The 18,652-nt window shown below is 51.5% G+C and overlaps 1 protein-coding gene across 1 annotated transcript in view; it reads right to left on the reverse strand.

Moving 5' to 3' along the window:
• The window catches only part of kcc (solute carrier family 12 member kcc), a 489,611-nt gene that overhangs the window by 323,063 nt on the left and 147,896 nt on the right, over positions 1 to 18,652 (reverse strand). The window lies entirely within an intron of this gene.

Raw genomic sequence — 18,652 nt, forward strand, 5'->3', positions numbered from 1 at the left:
CCATACTGTCTACCATACTGTCTACCATACTGTCTACCACACTGTCTACCATACTGTCTACCATACTGTCTACCATACTGTCTACCATTGTATTACTGGCTGGAGAAGGTTAAGTTATAAGTGGTGCTGAGTGAGGTAATAACTTGTCAAACTTCTGCACTCCACTACATCACTCGCGAGTTGAAAATTATGAAAAATTCCCAAACAATTTATCTTAAACAAGACCAGGAGCAGTGTGGGGAGCAGCAGTGTGGGGAGCAGCAGTGTGGGGAGCAGCAGTGTGGGGAGCAGCAGTGTGGGGAGCAGCAGTGTGGGGAGCAGCAGTGTGGGGAGCAGCAGTGTGGGGAGCAGCAGTGTGGGGAGCAGCAGTGTGGGGAGCAGCAGTGTGGGGAGCAGCAGTGTGGGAAGCAGCAGTGTGGGGAGCAGCAGTGTGGGGAGCAGCAGTGTGGGGAGCAGCAGTGTGGGGAGCAGCAGTGTGGGGAGCAGCAGTGTGGGGAGCAGCAGTGTGGGGAGCAGCAGTGTGGGGAGCAGCAGTGTGGGAAGCAGCAGTGTGGGGAGCAGCAGTGTGGGCAGCAGCAGCAGTGTGGGCAGCAGCAGTGTGGGCAGCAGCAGTGTGGGCAGCAGCAGTGTGGTGAGCAGCTGTGTGGGGAGCAGCAGTGTGGGGAGCAGCAGTGTGGGGAGCAGCAGTGTGGGGAGCAGCAGTGTGGGCAGCAGCAGTGTGGGCAGCAGCAGTGTGGGGAGCAGCAGTGTGGGGAGCAGCAGTGTGGGCAGCAGCAGTGTGGGGGGCAGCAGTGTGGGGGGCAGCAGTGTGGGCAGCAGCAGCAGTGTGGGCAGCAGCAGTGTGGGGAGCAGCAGTGTGGGCAGCAGCAGTGTGGGGAGCAGCAGTGTGGGGAGCAGCAGTGTGGGGAGCAGCAGTGTGGGGAGCAGCAGTGTGGGCAGCAGCAGTGTGGGCAGCAGCAGTGTGGGCAGCAGCAGTGTGGGCAGCAGCAGTGTGGGCAGCAGCAGTGTGGGGAGCAGCAGTGTGGGGAGCACCAGTGTGGGGAGCACCAGTGTGGGCAGCAGCAGTGTGGGGAGCAGCAGTGTGGGAGCAGCAGTGTGGGAGCAGCAGTGTAGGCAGCAGCAGTGTAGGCAGCAGCAGTGTAGGCAGCAGCAGTGTAGGCAGCAGCAGTGTAGGCAGCAGCAGCGTAGGCAGTAGCAGTGTAGGCAGCAGCAGTGTAGGCAGCAGCAGTGTTGGTAGCAACAGCGTAGGTAGCAGCAGCGTAGGTAGCAGCAGCGTAGGCAGCAGCAGTTTAGGCAGCAGCAGCGTAGGCAGTAGCAGTGTAGGCAGCAGCAGCGTAGGCAGTAGCAGTGTAGGCAGCAGCAGCGTAGGCAGTAGCAGTGTAGGCAGCAGCAGTGTGGGCAGCTGCAGCGTAGGCAGTAGCAGTGTGGGAGCAGCAGTGTGGGCAGCAGCAGTGTGGGCAGCAGCAGTGTGGGCAGCAGCAGTGTGGGGGGCAGCAGTGTGGGGGGCAGCAGTGTGGGCAGCAGCAGTGTGGGCAGCAGCAGTGTGGGCAGCAGCAGTAACTATGGGCAGGAACAGGGAGTAACAGTGGGCAGCAGCAGTAACAGTGGGCAGGAGCAGTATCAGTGGGCAGGAGCAGTAACGGTGGGCAGGAGCAGTATCAGAGGGCAGGAGCAGTAACGGTGGGCAGGAACAGGGAGTAACAGTGGGCAGGAGCAGTAACAGTGGGCAGGAGCAGTATCAGTGGGCAGGAGCAGTAACGGTGGGCAGGAGCAGTATCAGTGGGCAGGAGCAGTAACGGTGGGCAGGAGCAGTATCAGTGGGCAGGAGCAGTAACGGTGGGCAGGAGCAGTATCAGTGGGCAGGAGCCGTAACAGTGGGCAGGAGCAGTAGCAGTGGGCAGGAGCAGTAACGGTGGGCAGGAGCAGTAACAGTGCGCAGGAGCAGTAACAGTGCGCAGGAGCAGTAACGGTGGGCAGGAGCAGTATCAGTGGGCAGGAGCAGTAACGGTGGGCAGGAGCAGTAACAGTGGGCAGGAGCAGTATCAGTGGGCAGGAGCAGTAACGGTGGGCAGGAGCAGTAACAGTGGGCAGGAGCAGTAACAGTGGGCAGGAGCAGTAACAGTGGGCAGCAGCAGTAACAGTGGGCAGGAGCAGTAACAGTGGGCAGGAGCAGTAACAGTGGGCAGGAGCAGTATCAGTGGGCAGGAGCAGTATCAGTGGGAAAGCGCAGTAACAGTGGGCAGGAGCAGTAACGGTGGGCAGGAGCAGTAACAGTGGGCAGGAGCAGTAACAGTGGGCAGGAGCAGTAACAGTGGGCAGGAGCAGTAACAGTGGGCAGCAGCAGTAACAGTGGGCAGCAGCAGTAACAGTGGGCAGGAGCAGTAACAGTGGGCAGGAGCAGTAACGGTGGGCAGGAGCAGTATCAGTGGGCAGCAGCAGTAACAGTGGGAAAGAGCAGTAACAGTGGGCAGGAGCAGTAACGGTGGGCAGGAGCAGTATCAGTGGGCAGGAGCAGTAACAGTGGGCAGGAGCAGTAACAGTGGGCAGGAGCAGTATCAGTGGGCAGGAGCAGTAACAGTGGGCAGGAGCAGTAACAGTGGGCAGCAGCAGTAACAGTGGGCAGGAGCAGTATCAGTGGGAAAGAGCAGTATCAGTGGGCAGGAGCAGTAACGGTGGGCAGGAGCAGTAACAGTGGGCAGGAGCAGTAACAGTGGGCAGGAGCAGTAACAGTGGGCAGGAGCAGTAACAGTGGGCAGGAGCAGTAACAGTGGGCAGGAGCAGTAACAGTGGGCAGCAGCAGTAACAGTGGGCAGGAGCAGTAACAGTGGGCAGGAGCAGTAACAGTGGGCAGGAGCAGTAACAGTGGGCAGGAGCAGTATCAGTGGGCAGGAGCAGTATCAGTGGGAAAGAGCAGTATCAGTGGGCAGGAGCAGTAACAGTGGGCAGGAGCAGTAACAGTGGGCAGGAGCAGTATCAGTGAGAAAGAGCAGTAACAGTGGGCAGGAGCAGTATCAGTGGGCAGGAGCAGTAACAGTGGGCAGGAGCAGTAACAGTGGGCAGGAGCAGTATCATTGGGAAAGAGCAGTAACAGTGGGCAGCAGCAGTAACAGTGGGCAGGAGAACTAACAGTGGGCAGGAGCAGTATCAGTGAACAGGAGCAGTAACAGTGGGCAGGAGCAGTAACAGTGGGCAGGAGCAGGAGCAGTGGGCAGGAGCAGTAACAGTGGGCAGCAGCAGTAACAGTGGGCAGGAGCAGTAACAGTGGGCAGGAGCAGTAACAGTGGGCAGCAGCAGTAACAGTGGGCAGGAGCAGTAACAGTGGGCAAGAGCAGTATCAGTGGGCAGGAGCAGTATCAGTGGGCAGGAGCAGTATCAGTGGGCAGGAGCAGTATCAGTGGGCAGGAGCAGTAACAGTGGGCAGGAGCAGTATCAGTGGGAAAGAGCAGTATCAGTGGGCAGGAGCAGTATCAGTGGGCAGGAGCAGTAACAGTGGGCAGGAGCAGTAACGGTGGGCAGGAGCAGTATCAGTAGGCAGGAGCAGTAACGGTGGGCAGGAGCAGTATCAGTGGGCAGGAGCAGTAACAGTGGGCAGGAGCAGTATCAGTGGGCAGGAGCAGTATCAGTAGGCAGGAGCAGTAACAGTGGGCAGGAGCAGTAACGATGGGCAGGAGCAGTATCAGTGGGCATGAGCAGTATCAGTGGGCAGGAGCAGTAACGGTGGGCAGGAGCAGTAACGGTGGGCAGGAGCATTAACAGTGGGCAGGAGCAGTAACAGTGGGCAGGAGCAGTATCAGTGGGCAGGAGCAGTAACGGTGGGCAGCAGCAGTAACAGTGGGCACGAGCAGTAACGATGGGCAGGAGCAGTATCAGTAGGCAGGAGCAGTAACGATGGGCAGGAGCAGTATCAGTGGGCAGGAGCAGTAACAGTGGGCAGGAGCAGTAACGATGGGCAGGAGCAGTATCAGTGGGCAGGAGCAGTAACAGTGGGCAGGAGCAGTAACAGTGGGCAGGAGCAGTAACGGTGGGCAGGAGCAGTATCAGTAGGCAGGAGCAGTAACGGTGGGCTGGAGCAGTATCAGTGGGCAGGAGCAGTAACGATGGGCAGGAGCAGTATCAGTGGGCAGGAGCAGTAACGATGGGCAGGAGCAGTATCAGTGGGCAGGAGCAGTAACGGTGGGCAGGAGCAGTAACGGTGGGCAGGAGCAGTAACAGTGGGCAGGAGCAGTATCAGTGGGCAGGAGCAGTAACGATGGGCAGGAGCAGTATCAGTGGGCATGAGCAGTATCAGTGGGCAGGAGCAGTAACGGTGGGCAGGAGCAGTAACGGTGGGCAGGAGCAGTAACGGTGGGCAGCAGCAGTAACAGTGGGCAGGAGCAGTAACAGTGGGCAGGAGCAGTAACAGTGGGCAGCTGCAGTAACAGTGGGCAGCAGCAGTAACAGTGGGCAGCAGCAGTAACAGTGGGCAGGAACAGTAACAGTGGGCAGGAGCAGTAACAGTGGGCAGGAGCAGTAACAGTGGGCAGGAGCAGTATCAGTGGGCAGGAGCAGTATCAGTGGGCAGGAGCAGTAACAGTGGGCAGGAGCAGTAACAGTGGGCAGGAGCAGTAACAGTGGGCAGGAGCAGTAACAGTGGGCAGGAGCAGTATCAGTGGGCAGGAGAAATAACAGTAGGTAGAAAGTGGTGTAACCAGCACACTGTAGTGCCATCACAGTGCCAACACTCTGGTGTAACCAGCACACTGTAGTGCCATCACAGTGCCAACACTCTGGTGTAACCAGTACACTGTAGTTCCATCACAGTGCCAACACTCTGGTTTAACCAGCACACTGTAGTGCCATCACAGTGCCAACACTCTGGTGTAACCAGCACACTGTAGTTCCATCACAGTGCCAACACTCTGGTTTAACCAGCACACTGTAGTGCCATCACAGTGCCAACACTCTGGTGTAACCAGCACACTGTAGTGCCATCACAGTGCCAACACTCTGGTGTAACCAGCACACTGTAGTGCCATCACAGTGCCAACACTCTGGTGTAACCAGCACACTGTAGTGCCATCACAGTGCCAACACTGGTGTAACCAGCACACTGTAGTGCCATCACAGTGCCAAAAGTGCCAATAATCACCTTGAAAGTTGAACTAATTAAAACACCTGCCTATTATATCACTTTTAATGGAGAAGCCAGAAGTGGGAGTGGGGAGGAGAGGGGGAGTAGGAAGGAGAGGGGGAACAGGGAGGAGAGTGGGAGTCTGAAGGAGAGGGGAGTTGGCAGGAGCGAGGACTCGGGGTTGAGAGAGGGGAGTGGGAGATAAGAGAGGGGAACAGGGAGGCTGGGCAGGTGTTTGTATATGTACTGTATGTATATATGTATGTATTTATGTATATATACATATGTATGTATACCACAGTTACCTGTGGCATGCCTGTCATCAGTTTCCAGAGTTTAGCTACTATTTTAGCCCTGCCCTGGGCTGGCATGGTCAACCAAGCTGTTGGTGCTAGCGACCAACCAACGCTGTGTTGTCTTTCACAACCTCATAACCTCACTCTTTTTCCCCCCAAAAATAAAAATCAAACAAATTAACATTAACAAACTTCTCGAACGAGGACTTATTTTTTTTTTTAAATTACAAGAATTTTTCCCAGGTTTAAAGGAAGGTATAATTTTGTGTTGTGTTTTAAATCTACCACCTGTGGTCTACCAGTGAATGGTTAAGTGGGTCATAGACCCTTCCAGGTCTGGTCCCAGACCAGGTATCTTGATTGGCAACTGTTGGTACTAGCAGCAAGCAGACCAATGTCCGAACCACAGTCTGTGGCTCGTACATTATGCATGCAGAATAATCACAGTGAAAAAATGGTGAAATTCCAAGCGCTTTCGTGATTTCTAACATTATCAAGGAACTGTAAAAATGAAAGATCGAGAGAAAGGCTGTCTTCAAGAAAAACTGGACAAGTTCCTCCTGACCAGCCGGGTTATGGATTTTACGTCGGACTGCGTGCGGCCAGCAGTAGCAACATTGTTGATCCTCTAGGAGGCCTGTAACAACCTCCTTGAGCCTCCAGAAGGCCTGTAACAACCTCCTTGATCCTCTAGGAGGCCTGTAACAACCTCCTTGATCCTCTAAGAGGCCGCTAACAACCTCCTTGATCCTCTAAAAGGCCGCTAACAAGCTCCTTGATCCTCTAAGGGGCCTGTAACAGCCTCCTTGAGCCTCCAGACCTATAACAGCCTCCTTGAGCCTCTAGGAGGCCTGTAACAGCCTCCTTGAGCCTCCAGGAGGCCTGTAACAGCCTCCTTGAGCCTCCAGGAGGCCTGTAACAGCCTCCTTGAGCCTCCAGGCCATTAACAGCCTCCTTGAGCCTCCAGGCCTGTAACAGCCTCCTTGAGCCTCCAGGAGGCCTGTAACAGCCTCCTTGAGCCTCCAGGAGGCCTGTAACAGCCTCCTTGAGCCTCTAGGCCTGTAACAGCCTCCTTGAGCCTCCAGGAGGCCTGTAACAGCCTCCTTGAGCATCCAGGAGGCCTGCAACAGCCTCCTTGAGCCACCAGGAGGCCTGCAACAGCCTCCTTGAACCTCCAGGAGGCCTGCAACAGCCTCCTTGAGCCTCCAGGAGGCCAGTAACAGCCTCCTTGAGCCTCCAGGAGGCCTGCAACAGCCTCCTTGAGCCTCCAGGAGGCCTGTAACAGCCTCCTTGAGCCTCCAGGCCAGTAACAGCCTCCTTGAGCCTCCAGGAGGCCTGCAACAGCCTCCTTGAGCCTCCAGGAGGCCAGTAACAGCCTCCTTGAGCCTCCAGGAGGCCAGTAACAGCCTCCTTGAGCCTCCAGGAGGCCAGTAACAGCCTCCTTGAGCCTCCAGGAGGCCTGCAACAGCCTCCTTGAGCCTCCAGGAGGCCAGTAACAGCCTCCTTGAGCCTCCAGGAGGCCAGTAACAGCCTCCTTGAGCCTCCAGGAGGCCAGTAACAGCCTCCTTGAGCCTCCAGGAGGCCTGGTCTGGGACCGGGGGCGTTGCCACCGGGAAGCATTTTTCAGGTAGCCTTCAGGAATGTATTGCTCTAGCGGTCGATCATACCTAGTCTTGAAACTGAAGACTCACGGCACTCTTTCTCATCTTCCCCCTCCCTCTTTCTCCATCCCTCCCTCCCTCTCTCTCCCTCCATCCCTCTCTCTCCCTTCATCCCTCTCTCTCCCTTCCTCTCTCCCTACCACCATTCCTTTCAGTTTATTATGGAGTGCAGCATTCAAGGAAGTCTTCCTGGTATGTGATAAAGTGTGAGGGAGGCGAGGAAAAGAGAGGGAGGGAAGAAGGGAGGGAGAGAGAGAGAGATAAAGTCAGGTGAGGATGTAGGATAGAACGATGATAAAATGAATGAAAACGGGCAATAAAGAGAGAAGATGAGTAGGAAAAAGAAGGAAGGACACGTATGAGGGAGTGAAGAATGTTATTAATGTGTATGTGAGAGTGAAGGATGGTGAAGGTAACTTGTATAGTGAAGGTAACTTGTATAGTGAAGGTAACTTGTATAGTGAAGGTAACTTGTATAGTGAAGGTAACTTGTATAGTGAAGTTGTACCTCAACCCGTACCAAGACAAAAACCTAGACAAGAATAATCAAGAATCTCCACTTCCCCGGCAGCTGCTGTGACCTCACAAGGGCAAGACAGACAAGTGAACTTGACGGATTTTCTATTGCACTGTTTATCTCTCTCTTCTATTCTATCTTTATTATGCTGGCCAGGTGGAGCGTTATTACCTCTGACCTGCTTTGTAAGGGCGAGGGAAGAGGGAGGGTGGCTGTGGGAGAGAGTGGGATGGGAGAGGAAAGGGGCCAAGGCATGTGATGACAAGAGAGGAACGAGGTGGAATGAAATGGATGATAGAGAAGAGTGGGAGAATGAGATAAAAGATGGGAAGCAAAGTGGATAACAAAATGAATGAGTGGAAAAGTAGAGAGATGAGTCCAGAGTGAACACTGAGATGAGAGGCTGCCAGAGTGAACACTGAGATGAGACGCTGCCAGAGTGAACAGTGAGATGAGAGGCTGCCAGAATGAACAGTGAGATGAGAGGCTGCCAGACTGAACAGTGAGATGAGAGGCTGCCAGACTGAACAGTGAGATGAGAGGCTGCCAGACTGAACAGTGAGATGAGAGGCTGCCAGACTGAACAGTGAGATGAGAGGCTGCCAGACTGAACACTGAGATGAGAGGCTGCCAGACTGAACACTGAGATGAGAGGCTGCCAGACTGAACACTGAGATGAGAGGCTGCCAGACTGAACAGTGAGATGAGAGGCTGCCAGACTGAACAGTGAGATGAGAGGCTGCCAGACTGAACAGTGAGATGAGAGGCTGCCAGACTGAACAGTGAGATGAGAGGCTGCCAGACTGAACAGTGAGATGAGAGGCTGCCAGACTGAACAGTGAGATGAGAGGCTGCCAGACTGAACACTGAGATGAGAGGCTGCCAGACTGAACACTGAGATGAGAGGCTGCCAGACTGAACACTGAGATGAGAGGCTGCCAGACTGAACACTGAGATGAGAGGCTGCCAGACTGAACACTGAGATGAGAGGCTGCCAGACTGAACACTGAGATGAGAGGCTGCCAGACTGAACAGTGAGATGAGAGGCTGCCAGACTGAACAGTGAGATGAGAGGCTGCCAGACTGAACAGTGAGATGAGAGGCTGCCAGACTGAACAGTGAGATGAGAGGCTGCCAGACTGAACAGTGAGATGAGAGGCTGCCAGACTGAACAGTGAGATGAGAGGCTGCCAGACTGAACACTGAGATAAGACATAACAGTAACAGATATCAGAAACAAAGGCACTAACCTGACATAAGTAAAACTACGACACACGCAAAAAACATTAAATTAAAACGGAGAAGCAAGCGGGAAAAGACACAAACTACGTAAATAAAGTAAACAGAGCAACGGTGAAGCACAACAGGACAAACGGTGAAGCACAACAAGACAAACAAATGAAGGAAGAGTAACAGTCGTCTCCCCTCCACTAAATCTCTGAAGTTAAACATACCCAGAGATTAATCTGGATTTACTAGGATCCTTCACTAAGCCAAGGTTATTTGTCTAGTGTAGCTAGTTAGGGATTAACTAGCTATTACAAGTCTGGAGGAATGTAACTACAATCTCTGTAGTGTGTGTTGTGTGTGTGTGTGTGTGTGTGTGTGTTGTGTGTGTGTTGTGTGTGTGTTGTGTGTGTGTTGTGTGTGTGTTGTGTGTGTGTGTGTGTTGTGTGTGTGTGTGTGTACTCACCTAATTGTGGTTGCAGGGGTCGAGACTCAGCTCCTGGCCCCGCGTCTTCACTGATCGCTACTAGGTCCTCTCTCTCTCTGCTTCCTGAGCTTTGTCATACCTCTTCTTAAAGCTATGTATGGTTCCTGTGTGTGTGTGTGTGTGTGTGTGTGTGTGTGTGTGTGTGTGTGTGTGTGTGTGTGTGTGTGTGTGTGTGTCTGTGTTGTGTGTGAGTGTGTTTTGAGTGTGTTGTGAGTGTTGTGTGTGTGTGTGTGTGTGTTTGTGTGTGTGTGTGTGTGTGTATTTTGTGTGTGTGCTGTGTGTGTGTGTGTGTTGTGGGTGTGTGTTTTGTGTGTGTGCTGTGTGTGTGTGCTGTGTGTTGTATGTGTGTTGTATGTGTGTGTGTGTGTGTGTGTGTGTGTGTGTGTGTGTGTGTGTGTGTGTTGTATGTGTGTGTGTGTGTGTGTGTGTGTGTGTGTTGTATGTGTGTGTGTTGTATGTGTGTGTATGTGTGTGTGTGTGTGTGTGTGTGTGTGTGTGTGTGTGTGTGTGTGTGTGTGTGTGTGTGTGTGTGTGTGCGTGCGCGCTCGAGCACGTCTGTGTTGGTGTGCGCGCGCATGCGTACGTACGTGTTTTTTCTGTACTCACCAATTTCTGTTTGCAGGAGGTCGAGTCTCGGCTCCCGGCCCCACCTTCTCCACCACTGACTCATGGTCTCTTGGGTCTTATCATATCTATTCCTGAAGCTGTGTACTGAGTTCGCCTCCGCCTCTGTCTTATCCAAGTCATTGCACTTGTTAACCAGCGTGAGTCTGAAGAAACACTTGACATCCGTCTGTCTGCAGCCTCCACCTGTGTCCCCATGATTCTGGTCCTCTTAATTCAGTCCAATGAGTGGTCGTACCTGTGAACGACTTTCATGATCCAGTAGTCGTACCTGTGGACGACTTTCAGGTTCCAGTAGTGGTCGTACTTATGGATGACTCACAGGTACAAAGATTGGTCGTACGTGTGGACGACTCACAGGCACAGGGACTGGTTGTATCTGTGGACGACTCACAGGGACTGGACGTACCTGTGGACGACTCACAGGCACAAGGGCTGGTCGTACCTGTGGACGACTCACAGGCACAAGGACTGGTCGTGCCTGTGGACGACTCACAGGGACCGGTCGTACCTGTGGACGATTCACAGGCACAAGGACTGGTCGTGCCTGTGGACGACTTTCAGGTTCCAGTAGTGGTCGTACCTGTGGACGACTCACAGGTACAAAGATTGGTCGTACGTGTGGAGGACTCACAGGCACAGGGACTGGTCGTATCTGTGAACGACTCACAGAGACTGGACGTACCTGTGGACGACTCACAGGCACAGGGACTGGTCGTATCTGTGAACGACTCACAGAGACTGGTCGTACCTGTGGACGACTCACAGGCACAGGGACTGGTCGTATCTGTGAACGACTCACAGAGACTGGTCGTACCTGTGGACGACTCACAGGCACAGGGACTGGTCGTATCTGTGAACGACTCACAGAGACTGGTCGTACCTGTGAACGACTTTCATGATCCAGTAGTCGTACCTGTGGACGACTTTCAGGTTCCAGTAGTGGTCGTACTTATGGATGACTCACAGGTACAAAGATTGGTCGTACGTGTGGACGACTCACAGGCACAGGGACTGGTTGTATCTGTGGACGACTCACAGGGACTGGACGTACCTGTGGACGACTCACAGGCACAAGGGCTGGTCGTACCTGTGGACGACTCACAGGCACAAGGACTGGTCGTGCCTGTGGACGACTCACAGGGACCAGTCGTACCTGTGGACGATTCACAGGCACAAGGACTGGTCGTGCCTGTGGACGACTTTCAGGTTCCAGTAGTGGTCGTACCTGTGGACGACTCACAGGTACAAAGATTGGTCGTACGTGTGGAGGACTCACAGGCACAGGGACTGGTCGTATCTGTGAACGACTCACAGAGACTGGACGTACCTGTGGACGACTCACAGGCACAGGGACTGGTCGTATCTGTGAACGACTCACAGAGACTGGTCGTACCTGTGGACGACTCACAGGCACAGGGACTGGTCGTATCTGTGAACGACTCACAGAGACTGGTCGTACCTGTGGACGACTCACAGGCACAGGGACTGGTCGTATCTGTGAACGACTCACAGAGACTGGTCGTACCTGTGGACGACTCACAGGCACAGGGACTGGTCGTATCTGTGAACGACTCACAGAGACTGGTCGTACCTGTGGACGACTCACAGGCACAGGGACTGGTCGTACCTGTGGACGACTCACAGGCACAAGGACTGGTCGTACCTGTGGACGACTCACAGGCACAAGGACTGGTCGTACCTGTGGACGACTCACCATAAATTGGGAACGACCGTGGGAATTTATTTTGTCAGTGAAGTGAAAAATTGGATGATGATGACTAGGAGAAGAGAAGGAAAATAAGGAAGAGAAGGAAGAGGAGGAAGAGAAGGAAGACGAGGAAGAGAAGGAAGACGAGGAAGAGAAGGAAGACGAGGAAGAGAAGGAAGAGAAGGAAGAGAAGGAAGACGATGAAGACGAGGAAGAGAAGGAAGAGAAGGAAGACGAGGAAGACGAGGAAGAGAAGGAAGAGAAGGAAGAGGAGGAAGACGAGGAAGAGAAGGAAGAGAAGGAAAATAAGGAAGAGAAGGAAGAGGAGGAAGAGAAGGAAGAGAAGGAAGACGATGAAGACGAGGAAGAGAAGGAAGAGAAGGAAGACGAGGAAGAGAAGGAAGAGAAGGAAAATAAGGAAGAGAAGGAAGAGAAGGAAGAGGAGGAAGAGAAGGAAGAGAAGGAAAATAAGGAAGAGAAGGAAGAGAAGAGAAGGAAGACGAGGAAGACGAGGAAGAGAAGGAAGAGAAGGAACAGGAGGAAGAGAAGGAAGAGAAGGAAGAGGAGGAAGACGAGGAAGAGGAGGAAGAGGAGGAAGAGGAGGAAGAGAAGGAAGAGAAGGAAGAGAAGGAAGAAAAGGAAGAGGAGGAAGAAAAGGAAGAGGAGGAAGAAAAGGAAGAGAAGGAAGAGGATGAGGAAGAGGAAGATGAAAGATGTTATCAGAATAAGACCTCAATGAAAGTCATTATCAAAAAGATGAGAGTAAGAAGGGAAAGATGAGAGGGTAAGAAGGGAAAGATGAGAGGGTAAGAAGGGAAAGATGAGAGGGTAAGAAGGGAAAGATAAGAGGGCAAGAAGGGAAAGATGAGAGGGCAAGAAGGGAAAGATGAGAGGGCAAGAAGGGAAAGATGAGAGGGCAAGAAGGGAAAGATGAGAGGGTAAGAAGGGAAAGATGAGAGGGTAAGAAGGGAAAGATGAGAGGGTAAGAAGGGAAAGATGAGAGGGTAAGAAGGGAAAGATGAGAGGGTAAGAAGGGAAAGATGAGAGGGTAAGAAGGGAAAGATGAGAGGGTAAGAAGGGAAAGATGAGAGGGTAAGAAGGGAAAAATGAGAGGGTAAGAAGGGAAAGATGAGAGGGTAAGAAGGGAAAGATAAGAGGGCAAGAAGGGAAAGATGAGAGGGCAAGAAGGGAAAGATGAGAGGGCAAGAAGGGAAAGATGAGAGGGCAAGAAGGGAAAGATGAGAGGGTAAGAAGGGAAAGATGAGAGGGTAAGAAGGGAAAGATGAGAGGGTAAGAAGGGAAAGATGAGAGGGTAAGAAGGGAAAGATGAGAGGGTAAGAAGGGAAAGATGAGAGGGTAAGAAGGGAAAGATGAGAGGGTAAGAAGGGAAAGATGAGAGGGTAAGAAGGGAAAAATGAGAGGGTAAGAAGGGAAAAATGAGAGGGTAAGAAGGGAAAAATGAGAGGGTAAGAAGGGAAAAATGAGAGGGTAAGAAGGGAAAAATGAGAGGGTAAGAAGGGAAAGATGAGAGGGTAAGAAGGGAAAGATGAGAGGGTAAGAAGGGAAAAATGAGAGGGTAAGAAGGGAAAAATGAGAGGGTAAGAAGGGAAAGATGAGAGGGTAAGAAGGGAAAGATGAGAGGGTAAGAAGGGAAAGATGAGAGGGTAAGAAGGGAAAGATGAGAGGGTAAGAAGGGAAAGATGAGAGGGTAAGAAGGGAAAGATGAGAGGGTAAGAAGGGAAAGATGAGAGGGTAAGAAGGGAAAGATGAGAGGGCAAGAAGGGAAAGATGAGAGGGTAAGAAGGGAAAAATGAGAGGGCAAGAAGGGAAAGATGAGAGGGTAAGATGAGAGGGTAAGAAGGGAAAGATGAGATGGCAAGAAGGGAAAGATGAGAGGGTAAGAAGGGAAAGATGAGAGGGTAAGAAGGGAAAGATGAGAGGGTAAGAAGGGAAAGATGAGAGGATAAGGGAAAGATGAGAGGGTAAGAAGGGAAAGATGAGAGGGTAAGAAGGGAAAGATGAGAGGGTAAGAAGGGAAAGATGAGAGGATAAGAAGGGAAAGATGAGAGGGTAAGAAGGGAAAGATGAGAGGGTAAGAAGGGAAAAATGAGAGGGCAAAAAGGGAAAGATGAGAGGGTAAGATGAGAGGGTAAGAAGGGAAAGATGAGATGGCAAGAAGGGAAAGATGAGAGGGTAAGAAGGGAAAGATGAGAGGGTAAGAAGGGAAAAATGAGAGGGTAAGAAGGGAAAGATGAGAGGGTAAGAAGGGAAAGATGAGAGGGTAAGAAGGTTAAGATGAGAGGGTAAGAAGGGAAAGATGAGAGGGTAAGAAGGGAAAGATGAGAGGGTAAGAAGGGAAAAATGAGAGGGTAAGAAGGGAAAGATGAGAGGGTAAGAAGAGAAAGACCAGAGGGCAAGAAGAGAGGGTAAGAAGGGAAAAATGAGAGGGCAAGAAGGGAAAGATGAGAGGGTAAGATGAGAGGGTAAGAAGGGAAAAATGAGAGGGTAAGAAGGGAAAATGAGAGGGCAAGAAGGGAAAGACGAGCGTGAAACAAGCTTTTATGCCACAAGACGGGCAGAAAGCAGCAACTTCACTCTGGCTGTACCCTTCTCCAGAACATCACTCCATCTGAGATCATACATACCCAGGATGACTCGAGTATGGAACACATTCGTACAGCATAATGATGTCAACGAGATAAAGTCAGTTGATCAAATGAAAATGCTGGCCCACAGATGGCTCCAACTTCATCCTGTTCCCTACTTGTATGTCTCATAACAATAAAAATGCTTTCAAATGAGCTGATGTAGGTAACAGCTCTTAGCTTGCCAATAAAGTTAGGAATCCTTTAACCTGTAATATAGCTGTCAATAAAGCTAGGGATCCTTAACCTTGTCAAACCCTGTGTAAAAAAAAAAAAGGGAATGAGAGGGTAAAAAGGGAATGAGAGGGTAAGAAGGGAAAGACGAGAGGGTAAGAAGGGAAAGATGAGAGGGTAAGAAGGGAAAGATAAGAGGGTAAGAAGGGAAAGAGGGTAAGAAGGGAAAGAGGGTAAGAAGGGAAAGAGGGTAAGAAGGGAAAGATAAGAGGGTAAGAAGGGAAAGATGAGAGGGTAAGAAGGGAAAGATGAGAGGGTAAGAAGGGAAAGATGAGAGGACCTTCTTCAGAATGGAAAGACGGGAGACAAGAAGGTTCAATGTCCGCAAAAACAAGTAGGTGGCTACACACACACACACACACACACACACACACACACACACACACACACACACACTGCATCTTCTTGGACTGCAAGAAGGCCTTCGACACAGTTCCTCACAAGAGATTAATGCAAACGGTAGAGGATCAGGCACACGTAACAGGAAGGGCACTGCAATGGATCAGGGAACACCTGACAGGGAGGCAACAACGAGGTGTCAGAGTGGGCGCCTATGACGAGCGGTGTCCCATATGGGTCGGTCCTAGGACCTGTGCTGTTTTTGGTATAAGTGAATGCCGTGATGGAAGGGATAGACTCAGAAGTGTCCCTGTTCGCAGATGATGTGAAGCTAATGAGGAGAATCAAATCAGATGAGGATTAGGCAGGAGTACAAAGATGTAGTGGAGGCAGGAACCATAGACAGCTTTAAGACGAGGTATGATAAAGCTCATGGAGCATTAGAGAGAGGATCTAGTAGCCTTCAGTGGAAAGGCGGGGCAAGGAGCTGAGTCTGGACCCCTGCAACCACAATTAGGTGAGTACACACACACACACACACACAACTCTACGGGATAAGTCAGCCACATTTCATTACCATCACAGCCCAAACCAAGACGATTTCAAGAAGAAACTGTACCACCATCTTCACTGTACCACTGTCTGCACTGTACCACCATCTTCACTGTACCACTGTCTGCACTGTACCACCATCTTCACTGTACCACTGTACCACCATCTTCACTGTACCACCATCTTCACTGTACCACTGTCTGCACTGTACCACCATCTTCACTGTACCACTGTCTGCACTGTACCACTGTCTGCACTGTACCACCATCTTCACTGTACCACTGTCTGCACTGTACCACTGTCTGCACTGTACCACCATCTTCACTGTACCACTGTCTGCACTGTACCACAGTCTGCACTGTACCACCATCTTCACTGTACCACTGTCTGCACTGTACCACCATCTTCACTGTACCACTGTCTGCACTGTACCACTGTCTGCACTGTACCACCATCTTCACTGTACCACTGTCTGCACTGTACCACTGTCTGCACTGTACCACCATCTTCACTGTACCACTGTCTGCACTATACCACTGTCTGCACTGTTCCACCATCTTCACTGTACCACTGTCTGCATTGTACCACTGTCTGCACTGTACCACCATCTTCACTGTACCACTGTCTGCACTGTACCACTGTCTGCACTGTACCACCATCTTCACTGTACCACTGTCTGCACTGTACCACCATCTTCACTGTACCACCATCTTCACTGTACCACTGTCTGCACTGTACCACCATCTTCACTGTACCACTGTCTGCACTGTACCACTGTCTGCACTGTACCACTGTCTGCACTGTACCACCATCTACACTGTACCACTGTCTGCACTGTACCACCATCTTCACTGTACCACTGTCTGCACTGTACCATCTTCACTGTACCACTGTTTGCACTGTACCATCTTCACTGTACCACTGTCTGCACTGTACCATCTTCACTGTACCACTGTCTGCACTGTACCATCTTTACTGTACCACTGTTTGCACTGTACCATCTTCACTGTACCACTGTCTGCACTGTACCACCATCTTCACTGTACCACTGTCTGCACTGTACCATCTTCACTGTACCACTGTTTGCACTGTACCATCTTCACTGTACCACTGTCTGCACTGTACCACCATCTTCACTGTACCACTCTGTGCACTGTACCACTGCACTGTACCACTGTCTGCACTGTACCACCATCTTCACTGTACCACCATCTTCACTGTACCACCATCCTCACTGTACCACTGTCTGCACTGTACCACCGTCTTCACTGTACCACCGTCTGCACTATACCACTGTCTGCACTGTACCACCATCTTCACTGTACCACCATCTTCACTGTACCACTGTGTGCACTGTACCACTGCACTGTACCACCATTTTCACTGTACCACTGTCTGCACTGTACCACTGTCTGCACTGTACCATCTTCACTGTACCACTGTCTGCACTGTACCACCATCTGCACTGTACCACTGTCTGCACTGTACCACTGTCTGCACTGTACCACCATCTTCACTGTACCACTGTCTGCACTGTACCACCATCTTCACTGTACCACTGTCTGCACTGTACCCCCATCTTCACTGCACCACTGTCTGCACTGTACCACTGTCTGCACTGTACCACCATCTTCACTGTACCACTGTCTGCACTGTACCACCATCTTCATTGTACCACTGTCTGCACTGTACCATCTTCACTGCACCACTGTCTGCACTGTACCACTATCTGCACTGTACCACCATCTTCATTGTACCACTGTCTGCACTGTACCATCTTCACTGCACCACTGTCTGCACTGTACCACTATCTGCACTGTACCACCATCTTCACTGTACCACTGTCTGCACTGTACCACTGTCTGCACTGTACCACTGTCTGCACTGTACCACCATCTTCACTGTACCACTGTCTGCACTGTACCATCTTCACTGTACCACCATCTTCACTGTACCACTGTCTGCACTGTACCACCATCTTCACTCTACCACCATCTTCACTGTACCACTGTCTGCACTGTACCACTGCACTGTACCACCATCTTCACTGTACCACTGTCTGCACTGTACCACTGCACTGTACCACCATCTTCACTGTACCACTGTCTGCACTGTACCACTGTCTGCACTGTACCATCTTCACTGTACCACTGTCTGCACTGTACCACTGTCTGCACTGTACCATCTTCACTGTACCATTGTCTGCACTGTACCACCATCTTCACTGTACCATTGTCTGCACTGTACCACCATCTTCACTGTACCACCATCTGCACTGTACCACCATCTTCACTGTACCACTGTCTGCACTGTACCACCATCTTCACTGTACCACCATCTTCACTGTACCATTGTCTGCACTGTACCACCATCTTCATTGTACCACTGTCTGCACTGTACCATCATCTTCACTGTACCACTGTCTGCACTGTACCATCATCTTCACTGTACCACTGTCTGCACTGTACCACCGTCTGCACTGTACCACTGTCTGCACTGTACCACCATCTGCACTGTACCACCATCTTCACTGTACCATTGTCTGCACTGTACCACCATCTTCACTGTACCATTGTCTGCACTGTACCACCATCTTCACTGTACCACCATCTGCACTGTACCACCATCTTCACTGTACCACTGTCTGCACTGTACCACCGTCTGCACTGTACCACTGTCTGCACTGTGCCACCATCTTCACTGTACCACCATCTTCACTGTACCACTGTCTGCACTGTACCACCATCTTCACTGTACCACTATCTGCACTGTACCATCTTCACTGTACCACCATCTTCACTGTACCACTGCACTGTACCACCATCTTCACTGTACCACTGTCTGCACTGTACCACCATCTTCACTGTACCACTGTCTGCACTGTACCACCATCTTCACTGTACCACTGTCTGCACTGTACCATCTTCACTGTACCACTGCACTGTACCACCATCTTCACTGTACCACTGTCTACACTGTACCACCATCTTCACTGTACCACTGCACTGTACCACCATCTTCACTGTACCACTGTCTGCACTGTACCATCTTCACTGTACTACTGCACTGTACCACCATCTTCACTGTACCACTGTCTGTACTGTACCACTGTACCACTGTCTGTACTGTACCACCATCTTCACTGTACCACTGTCTGTACTGTACCACTGTACCACTGCACTGTACCACCATCTTCACTGTACCACTGTCTGTACTGTACCACTGTACCACCATCTTCACTGTACCACT

The sequence above is a fragment of the Cherax quadricarinatus genome, chromosome 5 (genome assembly GCF_038502225.1).
Source record: "Cherax quadricarinatus isolate ZL_2023a chromosome 5, ASM3850222v1, whole genome shotgun sequence".
Lineage (NCBI taxonomy): Eukaryota > Metazoa > Arthropoda > Malacostraca > Decapoda > Parastacidae > Cherax > Cherax quadricarinatus.